The 11,183-nt window shown below is 38.1% G+C and overlaps 1 pseudogene; it reads left to right on the top strand.

The window, feature by feature from the left end:
• The first annotated feature begins 1,889 nt into the window (after positions 1 to 1,889).
• On the top strand, positions 1,890 to 3,394 carry LOC149184835 (BTB/POZ domain-containing protein At2g24240 pseudogene; annotated as a pseudogene).
• Positions 3,395 to 11,183: the final 7,789 nt, after the last annotated feature.

Here is an 11,183-nt window from a genome sequence, read left to right as displayed (position 1 = left end):
CGGAGTGGGACCGAGCGGTGGTCTACTCCCAAGACTCCTTGGGACGATAGAATTTATCATATTTGTGATACTATAAAGGTGGAATATGGAAAGCACTTCCTTCTAGACTGCCCAGGTCTTGCCCACATCCGCTCTCAATTCCCTATAATCAGCCACACCTCCAATATTCTTGACTTATTAAGCCAACCCAACTATAGCGATCTTGAAACACTTCTTTCCCCGCTCTTTGATCACAGAAACAAGATTCTGAAGAATGACAATTAGACTCTCTTTTCTTGAGGTCCGATAGACCACATTGGTCTTAGTGGGCGTTAATCATTGTCATCATCATTTTATTTACAAGTAATAGTATAATATATTTTAGTTTAATATATAGTTTATAATATATTTTAGTTTGAGTAGGCCTAATGGTTAAGAGCATGTGTTTCCTCATAAGAGGTCGCAGGTTCAAAATCAGAGGGGGGTAGAGTATGTATGTCTTCGTAGACTTAGCAGTCAAATCGTTGCGCGGAGGTGGGTCCCTTGTCCTACAAAAAAGAGGGTCCCATACACCAATTTGGTGTCTAGCTTTGCTACGCGGAAGTGGGTCCCTTGTCCCACAAACAAGAGGTCTCATACACCAATTTGGTACTTGGCTCTGCTATGACCTTAAAATTAGATAATAATAATATAGTTAATATTATTGATATATTCTAAGTAAATATATATAATATAGTGACAATTAAATTAATAAATATATAATAATTATTGAAAACAACATAATAGTAAAAACATACATATTATTAATAATAACTAAATGTTATTATTATATTATATGAATTATATTATATTTTTAGATACAATTATTAACATATTAGCAAAATTTTATGTAATAACTAATATTATATTAATATACAAAATAATAATAACATAAATATAATTATATAAATATAATATAATATAACTATTATTATTTTTATATATGTAGTTATTAATAATAAAAAATAATTAGCTTTTAATAAAATACATTTAAAATTATTAATATGGTAGGTGGTGGATATATAACTCTAAGTGTATATCAATCACATTTGTATATAAAATTATTAATCACATTTGTATATAAAATTATTAATATGGTAGGTGGTGGATAGATAACTATAAGTGTACATCAATCACATTTGTATATGTGTTTCTTATGAGCCTATAAGTGTATATTAGGTGATTGTGAAAATCTTCACCAGCGTAGCAAACGAAAGAGTTTGTGTGAGAAAGTAAGTAGTTAAGTACCTGGAATTTATGCGAAAACAGCTGGCAGCTATATCTTCGAACCGACTCCTTCGTCGACAGCGCGAGTTATATTTCGTGACATAAACAGTTCTGGAATCATAATAAGATCAAGCCTGGGTTTGTGATTCTAGAAGTATCGAATTGGGCATGTTCCATACGCTTTGATTGGGTCCCTCAATGATAAGCCCAGTTCAGTATAAAAGTTAAAAATTAAAATTAGAATGGGAGATGCCATATTATCCAATCGCCAGAAAACGAGAGGGGTGACTGCAAATACTTTTAAATGAATACTTGTTGCACAACATGTATGATTTGAAAGTTTTCTTGTGGAGAATTCGTAACATGAGAATGTTCATGCAAACTACACACTGTTTCCCCCGATTCACAAAGAAACATCGCCCATCATGACGTGCAGTGCATTCTAAATGGATTATCTCAAAACGCCTTATCCGATTATGCTACGGCAATGTGAACGAACTTCTAGTTCTGACCTGCATGGTGCGGTCAATGGAGATGAACCAAGAACCGGTCAATGAAAGGGTATATTTCACCCATTTCACAACATAGTGGCCACTCAAACAAACCTCAACCAGAACAACCCCATCATACAAGCTGCCCTTTAGGTGTTGACCACTGCCACTCACTTCTTTGCCGACCGAGCGGGGAGTTGTAGGTATTGGTTTCAACTTCATACAGCGCCTAGGGTTCACAAGAGAGGGCTTTTTAGTTTTACAAGCGTGTGGTGATGGCGATGAGAAGAGAAGAGGATGATGGTCACAAAGTTATACTGAACGTTGGGGGAAAACGATTTGTGACGAGCCCAAGTACTCTGGCAAACGCAGGGCGCGAATCGATGCTGGGAGCCATGATCAGCCACGATTGGGCGCCTGAGAGACCAGATGGCCACGAGTATTTCATCGACAGAAATCCAGCCTATTTCTCCCTTCTCCTCGACTTCCTGCGAACAGGGGAACTTCACGTCCCTCCATACATGTCCCAGAAAGCCCTGTACAGAGAGGCGCTCTACTATGGTCTCATGGACAGAGTCCATAGCGCCACATGGGCTCACAACTTGGATGGAAACCGAATTCGACTCGCCGATTCCATTCATGGAAGAGCGACCGGAGACGCCACCGCTATCAGAGCAGCTCAGGACGGAGGATGCTGCGTGGTACACGGCAGCATGGTTCATGTCTACGATTGGACCATGGAGGAGCTACAACCCCTCAATCTTGATTACCATCTCGTTAACGATGTGGGTTTTCTGAATCCCCAACGCCTCGTCATTGGCACTTGCGCCAGCGTGGACAAGCCCAGCCATGGCGGCATGGCGAGCTTTAATATCAGAACGGGAAAGCTGCAGCATAGATTCCAGGTGTGCCATCAAGGCGACCAACACAAAAATTTCACCGCCGGAGCGCTCGCCAGCAGCAGCCACGGTCACGTGTACGCCAGTTGCAGAGGGCTAAAAGCCGAATACGGAGTAGGGGTGTGGGATGAGACTACAGGTGAGCAAGTGGATTTCGTATACGATTGGCCCCTCGGAGACGCAGGGAAGCTACAGTGGCTTCCCGAGAGCAATCTCCTCCTGGCGGCGACTGTGTATCCTCGAAGTGATGATGCTCACATCAGCTTGATGGATTTTCGGGAAAAGAACAGCGCGGTCTTGTCGTGGACAGACTCATGCCATCCGTTGGACGACAAGATTGTGGTCGACACCGTGGCCATGGAAGATTGCAGAAGCGTATGCGTGGTGAATCAATATGATAATCTCGGATTTCTGGATATGAGGTCCATGAACCATGTCAAGTGGTGTCACCGGAATCGGCTTGGAAAGATGGTATCTCAATCAGTTGAAGAGGGGGAAGAAAGATTGTATTCCAAATTGGCAGCCTGCGGACTGCAGCTTTTCTCGACAAAGAACGAGAAGGTGCACGTATTCTGTGCTCCTAATTGGGTGCTCACATCGCAGATACAGAACAAACGCGGACCATGTACTGGAGGCGGTATCGCCGATATTGCTGTTGGTGGAGACCGTCTGTTTGTTTTGTATGATGAAGAAGATGTGTCTGATGTTTGGGAAACTCCACTTTCTATGAACACCAGTGTTTATCAGGAGGATGAGTAGCCGCCTTTAGGTTTTCATACATTATATTTCTGTATTGTACTATATTGCTACTGTATAGCTGATCAGATACAGTGTGTATAACATGTGAGAACAAAAGCTTTTATCTAAATATAAGCCGATTTTTATTCTTTTTTGGCTTGAAGCTGCAACCCAAAGAATCTATTTGATGATTAACTTCCAATTGCAACTTAATTCAATAAAAAATTAAGAATTTATGGTAAACTACATTGACAAGGAGCCGATTTCGGACCGACTCCATCATCGAGATTGCGTGTTGTGTTCTGTTAAGTAATCGAATGGTATGACAATAAGAAGAAGCCTTGGTTTGGAAGAATTGCCTCAAACTCTGGATTGCTTCATGCCTTTGTTTGAGTCTCTCAGTAAAGGAGGATCCAACTTTCAAGTGACGACGACCGCGTCAGTTCTTAAGATTTTAAATCATAAAAGATGAACTCGGGATTGGAGATTATTGTCAATGGCTTTGAGAGACAGATACGGTGGCAGGCATGACTGGAATTAAATATTTATGATCAGAGCTCGTATGATATAGCTTTCTGTTCGGTATAATACGGCTTTGAATTCCTGGCCCTGGGCAGTACTATAACGCAGTCTAGAAGGGCCTAGAAGTTCGTAGAATTCCGTAATTCCATGTCCACTATGACTTTGTTGAAAATAGTTGAGTAAAAGCGCAGACTTGGTACTTTGACACCATTTCCGATTTGTTGACCGAACCTTCTTGGAACCCGCTAACAATTGACTTATAATGTTTACGGGGATTAGTAATGGTGCAGAAATTGTTTTACATTCCACCGAAGATGAGTTTCTGTTGCCAAATTCACCCGGAAAACCAAGAGATGGGACATTAACCGAATTTCATATCCGAAATAAAGTAAGTTTCCAACAAAAACAAAATACATATTGGAATATTAAATGTTATGATTCACTTTGTCTAACTATTTTTAACATTTATTTTCATGCATATATAACAATGAGTGCAGTGATATGAATTACATCTTAAATGATTTAGTCTAATTATATATAAATTAAATTCTAAATGATTGATAAATGTTGATAAATGATGATTGGCTATTTCAAGTGATGCATAAATCAATTAAAATATATATATTCAATAGATTACATATTGTGAGAGTTAAGCAATTTTTGCAACATGAAAGTTTAGTAGCATAAGTGGTCCCAATTTAAATAGCAACCTAACTCTATAGCTACAACTACAAATATCATCACTCTAAAAAAATTTTTAAAAACATCTTAAATTCACACTGTACACTAGATATAATAAGAAAGATTTTTGGGTCCAAAGGTGTTCCCAACTCTAGTATGGAAGAGATGTTGTAAAATTATATATATATATATATATATATATATATATATATATCTATAGTTCGGATCCATCTTAACGTTGGATCTATCAAGCATCGATAGCGATCAAATCTCTCAATGTTCAAACATTTTCTCAAGTTTTACACTTAAGAAAGAGATTTGAACCTTAAGGGATTCCATCCCCTAAACCCTTAATAAATTTGGAATTAAAATAAATCTATACTGATTATTTTAAATTGCCACATTACATGAGGAATTACAGTCGTCCATGGTTACACCACACAACATAATGCTTCCTTTCTGTAGGTTCATCACCATAAGGTGCCACACCATACTTCACTTCCACGCCAGACTAATCTTGTAGTTGGTGGCTCATGTGTTGTCACTGTCAGCTCTTCCACACAGCGCACGCCATAGTGCTAACAACCACTCCACAGTCTTCAACACTCAACAACATCTCACATCCAGGTGCTTGAGCACACCAAATGTAATATTCCCTTTTCTTGATATGGTCAAAATGGATAGAATCTGCCCATGGTATTTGCCTTCGTTTTTTGAGGGAAAAAAATAAAATAAGGTTTCTAGAAAGTTTGTCAAGCCTATTAAAGGGGATAAGAGCTAAGCATTTGGATCATCCAAAGTTTATCAATCTTATTGTGTTTTGTTGAGAACTTGGCTTGACCAATTCTAGTTTGATCCCGAGACGAAAACCCTATGGAGAATTTTGTTTGGTGGATCCATTCAGTATCCACAAGTGTGCTTCAAAGTTTAGTTGGACGTGTCTGTTAATGAGCAGCCTTGCATGCCATTATCAAGGGTTTCTATGTTAATCTGGCATATATTATTTGCAATTTTTAATTAAATAAAGTGGTTGCATTTTCATATCCCTTTTGTGTTCTTGTTCTTGTTGAAAGTTTACTTTAATCAAAAGACTAAAGTGTGCTAAATATGTTGAATTTTTTTACATTTGGGATCTTATAGTGGTATCAGAGCTATGCATCCCATCCACCTTAGGGTTCTTGTCAACAAACCAGATTTCTATTTGCAGGATTGAAAATTTGTGTCGTAACTTCAGTGAGATTTCTCTCACCCTAACCAACATTTTCCATCTTCAGTGGTACTCGATATCACCCTAGTTTGTCTCATTTTTCTCAGAGTAGAGGTGTTCAAATCCTTCATTATTCCAATTGAGCATTATAACAAAAGGTAGGAGTTTGAAGTTTTCAATTATCATTTGAAGGTTGAAATTGCAGATGCTAAAGACTGTATTGCCTATTATATGATGTGAATTCCTATTTATCAAGGACTGAATTCACCCTTCAGAAAGAAGTTGATTTGCATTGGTTTGTAGTAGAAGGTAATCAGTTCAATTGTGCGTAAATTGATAAAGGAATATCGTTCCGCTCTCTGAAATCAAACAACTGCATTGAGTCACAGGGATGAATTTCTCAACATACTTGTAGCCAAATTAGTAGATTGACTTGACTATGGAATAATATACAACATATTTAACCACTGAGACATATGATTGTTGTGCGCTACCATAGTAGGAATTGGGAGACAGATTGCATATTGAAGTCAGTCACGCCAATCATTGCCAAGGGTTACAACGTGGTCGGGCAACCTAGAGGGTAGCAATGATTATTGTAAGCACACTTCGTGCGGGGTGTCAGGGAGTTGCCTAAGGTAAATTGGGCATGTTATTTGAAAATTGGTCACATTGTGGCTACCTCAAAATAGGATCGTGTAAGCCTGTGCACATAAGCAACAAATTGTTGTGTCATGTCCCTTGTCAAACACATTTGTAACAGGGTGTTGCTACACAATTTTGCACAATTTTGGCTAAGGAAGAGAACCCATAATTTTCGACTTAGGGACTTGGGAGGCAATTCGACTTAATTTGGTTGTTAGTAGAATGTGGGGGCCACCCACATGGGAATTTGAATTGGCCCATTCGAATAGCTTGGAGGGAAAGTTGAATAGGCAGATGGAGGGGCCCACATAGGGCAAGGGAGGCCCAAGGAATTATAAGGAGGGAGCAACTCACATTTTGGGATTCATTCATACATCTTACAAACAAAATCACTTGGTTGTTCACTCTCTGCTGTTTAGCTGAGTCAACTGGCTGTTTAGCCACGAATCTCTCAAGCGGGAGATTCAACCTCTACTTCAGGGGACCATCTATGCCCGCCCTAGAGCGGAAGTTCTATAAGGATTTCAGGAGTTTCGAGGTAGTGACATAGCACCACCAACAAGCGCAAAGCAAGGACTGTGTATTTCTATGTAGCCACGAAACACATAGAGGGAGATTGAGGCAAGCATAGATTTGATTGTTTGTTCGGGAGTTGGGGAGATGAGGTAGCAGCATTAGACCGGTGTTCTTGCTGGGTTTTACAGCTAGCTGAGCTTGCATTCCAGCAATTCAAACTACTGGGTTGGGGGACAATGCAGAGGCCACACAACATATTTTTGTGGTACTTGGGAGCAACTGATTTGGGCCAAGAGATCATCTGGGGAGTCAGGGATTGGATATCACGGGTGAACTCAACATTTTGGAGAAGTTTTCAGGTGGATTTATAGGCAGTTTCCAACAAGTCAAAATTGGCAGCTAGAGCTGAGGTGAGGCTCCAAGGGGGTCGAAAATCAGAAGTCTAAACCAGCCAAAATCCTTTTTGGGTTTTTATGGGTTTTTGACAAGGATCCCAAATATAAAGTTTCATAATTTTTTGAGCACTAGAGGTGGGGTTTTAAGTCGTATCTTTGCAACAGACAATGTAGAATTGTTGGGGATTGAATAGTGCCTTTGGGGGTCGATTTTGGGAAGTCCAAATCGGGCCAAACCATTTCTGGGTTTTTGTGGGTAATGGCCAAGGAGTCCAGGGTTAAAAGAATATAAATTTTTGGAAGTTTCAGTGCACCTTCCAGCCATTCGAACTTTAGCAAAGCAATAGTTTCTAGGCAGCACAGTGCAGATTAGTCCAACAGTCGGGCAACCTTCAACTCATTCATTTTGATACCTAGTTTTGGTCCTGCTTTTCCTTTTAGACAAGCCCAAGTGCACCATTACATCATCTAGGGTTTTTGTAGGCTCCCGAATTACATCCCAAACAGGTAACATTTGTTGAAGATGGTTGATTTTGAATTTTTTATTATTTACAGGAGAATATCTTCTACACCATCTATTATTGCATCGAGTTTTTATTTTCTCTATTATTATTTACAGATGGAGGTTGAATATTTATCATTTGTTTTCTCTCAAGCCCAATATATATTGATTTCTCAAAGGGGTGTAAATCAATTTTATTGAATAAATCTAAGGAGAGAGAAGGAAGAGTAAGTATTGAGATCCATTGATGCCAAGCCATAATGTCATAAATTTACTTATGGAAACACTGTAGGAATCAACATAGTAATACATCATTTGATTCTATAGGCTACAATACTTTTGTGGATAAAAAATGGCAACAACTTATAGATCAGAAGCAAGATCAGAACAACAAACGTTTCTCTCGGAAGGTCCATGTTAACCTTCAACAATCAAAGGATATCTAGAAGGAATATGTAAAAAGTAAAAAGATCTTCTCACTTGGATCCAATTTGCAAAAAACAAATTTATTAATAGTCCTTCATAAGTTGGAGGAATTAGACACATGTATGTCTAGGGTAGGGCAGCCAAAATGGAAGAGACTCAGTTGGGCTTCCAAGCCTTCCATGCTTGCGTTGATACAACCCAAACTGTATGAGAATCCTTGTGAAGAATTTGGGCTCATATTTGCCTCTTGTCTTAGCGGGATCATAACCTTGACATCGCCTCTACCACCTTACAATAATGATCTCATGAGGGAGATATTGTAGTTGTATTATTATTCTGAGCGATAAAGAGATAGGAGACTGAGTGAGAGAGAAGAGGAAATTACAACGAATCAAATTTAGGTTGTATTTCTTCATTTTGCTAGAAAATATAAAAAGAAGGATTGGTTGTTTCTCCATGGACATAGCACAAATTGGGTGACTCATGTATATCTGTGTCTCTCTTGTTTTATGTGTTTTTTATTTGTGTTTCCGCAATATTTTGTGTATTTCATTGCTCTGTAAATTAATTTCTAACAACTGGTATCAGAGCCAAAGGTTTATTTGGCTAATAAACTCGTAGGAGAGAAGGGTTCTAGGTTTGAGTGAGAGAAATGGTGGAATATGTTAGGTTTAGGGTCGCGAAAACTAACAACAAAAACTACCAGCTGTGAAAGATGCAGATGGAATATTATCTGTATCAGAAATATTTGTACCTACCATTGAGCAGAAAACCAAAGAAGCAGACAAGTATGACAGACACAGAATGGGAGATTCTCGATAGAAAGGCACTAGGAACAATACAATTGTGTTTGGCAGTGTCAGTAGCATTCAACATTTCAAAGGAAACGACAATAGAAGGTTTAATGATGACATTGGCCAAATTATATGAAAAACCTTTGGCCTCAAATAAGGTATTTCTTATGAAGTGTCTATTTAATATGAAGATGTCAGAAGGTGGATCTGTTGTTGACCATTTAAATGAATTTAACACGGTTACCAATCAATTAAGTTCTATAGGGGTAAATTTTGGTGATGAAGTTGGGACTCTATTATTTTTGTGCTCATTGCCATAAATTTGGAATGGCCTGGTTATGGTGATTAGTAACTTAATCTTTAGATTTAGTACTTTAAAGTTTGATGATGTTGTTGGTGTCATCTTTAGTGAGAAAATGCAACGTAAAAGCTCTGGTGAGACATCGCATAATGCTTTGTCTGCAAAGACTAGGGGAAGAAAAATGGAAAGAGGAAGGATCCCAGGAAATCGAAGTAAGTCAAGAAAAGGAAGATCCAAATTTAGATCAAGGATAGTGTGCTGAAAATGTGGGAATAAAGGACACCTGAAGAAAGACTGTAAATCTCGAAAGGGAAAAGAAGGAGATGGAAAACAAGAGAACAATCATGAAGCGAATGTGACAGGTGATTTGTTGAAATGTTCTTTGATTCTTTCATTAGAGAATATTATTGATGCCTGGGTGGTAGATTCAGGGGCCTCATTCCATGTCACACTTGATAGGAAACATTTTCATGACTATGTTCAAGGATATTTTGGACAGGTTCATTTGGGTCATGATAAACCCTGTAAAATCGTTAGAATGGGTAAGGTTTTTATATAGAAATAGAATGGAAACTAATGGTTATTGAGGGAGGTAAGGCATGTTCTAGACCTGAAGAAAAATCGAATTTTAGCATAGCAGTTGGGAGGTGAAGATTGTGTAACTAATTTTATAGAAAAAACCTGGAAGGTCATTAAAGGAGCCCCAGTAATAGAAAAAAGAGAAAAGGTTGGCACATTGTATTTATGTAATAGTAGTTATAATTCTTTTAATGCTTTAACTTCCACAGGAGTAGATACGACACTCTGGCATCATAGGCTTGGGCACGTGAGTGAGAAGGGGATGCATATTCTTAACTCAATAAATTCGTTGCCAGGTTTGAAGCATGTTGATTTGGATTTCTGTGAAAATTGTGTTTATGGAAAACAAAAGAGATTCATATTTATGAGAGTTGGGAAGGAAAATGAGAGAGAAAAATTAGAGCTTGTGCATACATATGTATGGGGACCTTCTCAGGTATCATCTCTCGGTGGCTCTCACAATTATGTTACTTATATTGATGATGCAACTAGCAAAACTTGTATTTGTTGCATTTGAAATAAATCTGATGTATTTGATACTTTCAATAAATGGAAAGCTTTGGTTAAGAATGTGATATGAAAGAAGTTGAAGTGTCTCAAATCAGATAATGGAGGCGAATATTGCAGAAAAAAATTTGATAACTATTTTTGAGAGCACCGAACTCGTAGAGAGAAGACAGTTCCAAAAACACCATAGGAAAATGGTGTGTCAGAAAGGATGAATAGGACAATCATGGAGTGTGCAAGGTACATGATATTTCATAAAGGATTTCCCTTACAATTTTAGGCAAATGTTATGGATACTGTTGTTTATCTAGTAAAGAGAGGGACTTGAAGGTCTTTGGATGGTGGTATTCCAGAGGAGGCATGGACAGATAAAATGGTAAACTACTCATTTTTAAAGACTTTCAATTGTGAAGCATTTGTCCACATCAATAAAGAAAATAGAACAAAGCTTGAGTCAAAATCAAAGAAATGTACCTTTATTGGATATGGTGTTAATTATTTGGTTATCACTTATATGATTATGAAAACCAAAAAATCATTAGGAGAAGAGATGTCATATTCAATGAAAATGTCTTATATAAGGATAATGCAGAGAAAGAAACAGGGAAAAGAAAACAAAGAATACACAGTGCTTGATGAGATCACGAAAAAAGTAAAGGTGCCTGAAAATTATAATGATCAGTAGCTACAACAACAATAGGCACCTCAAACACATGAAAGTAGTGTTAGAAGATC

Source organism: Pinus tabuliformis, chromosome 3_2, assembly GCF_031772625.1.
Source record: "Pinus tabuliformis cultivar Carrire ecotype Pingquan chromosome 3_2, CPIR1, whole genome shotgun sequence".
Lineage (NCBI taxonomy): Eukaryota > Viridiplantae > Streptophyta > Pinopsida > Pinales > Pinaceae > Pinus > Pinus tabuliformis.
The sequence above is the reverse complement of the archived record's forward strand: the minus strand, read 5'-3'. Positions and strand labels throughout refer to the sequence as shown.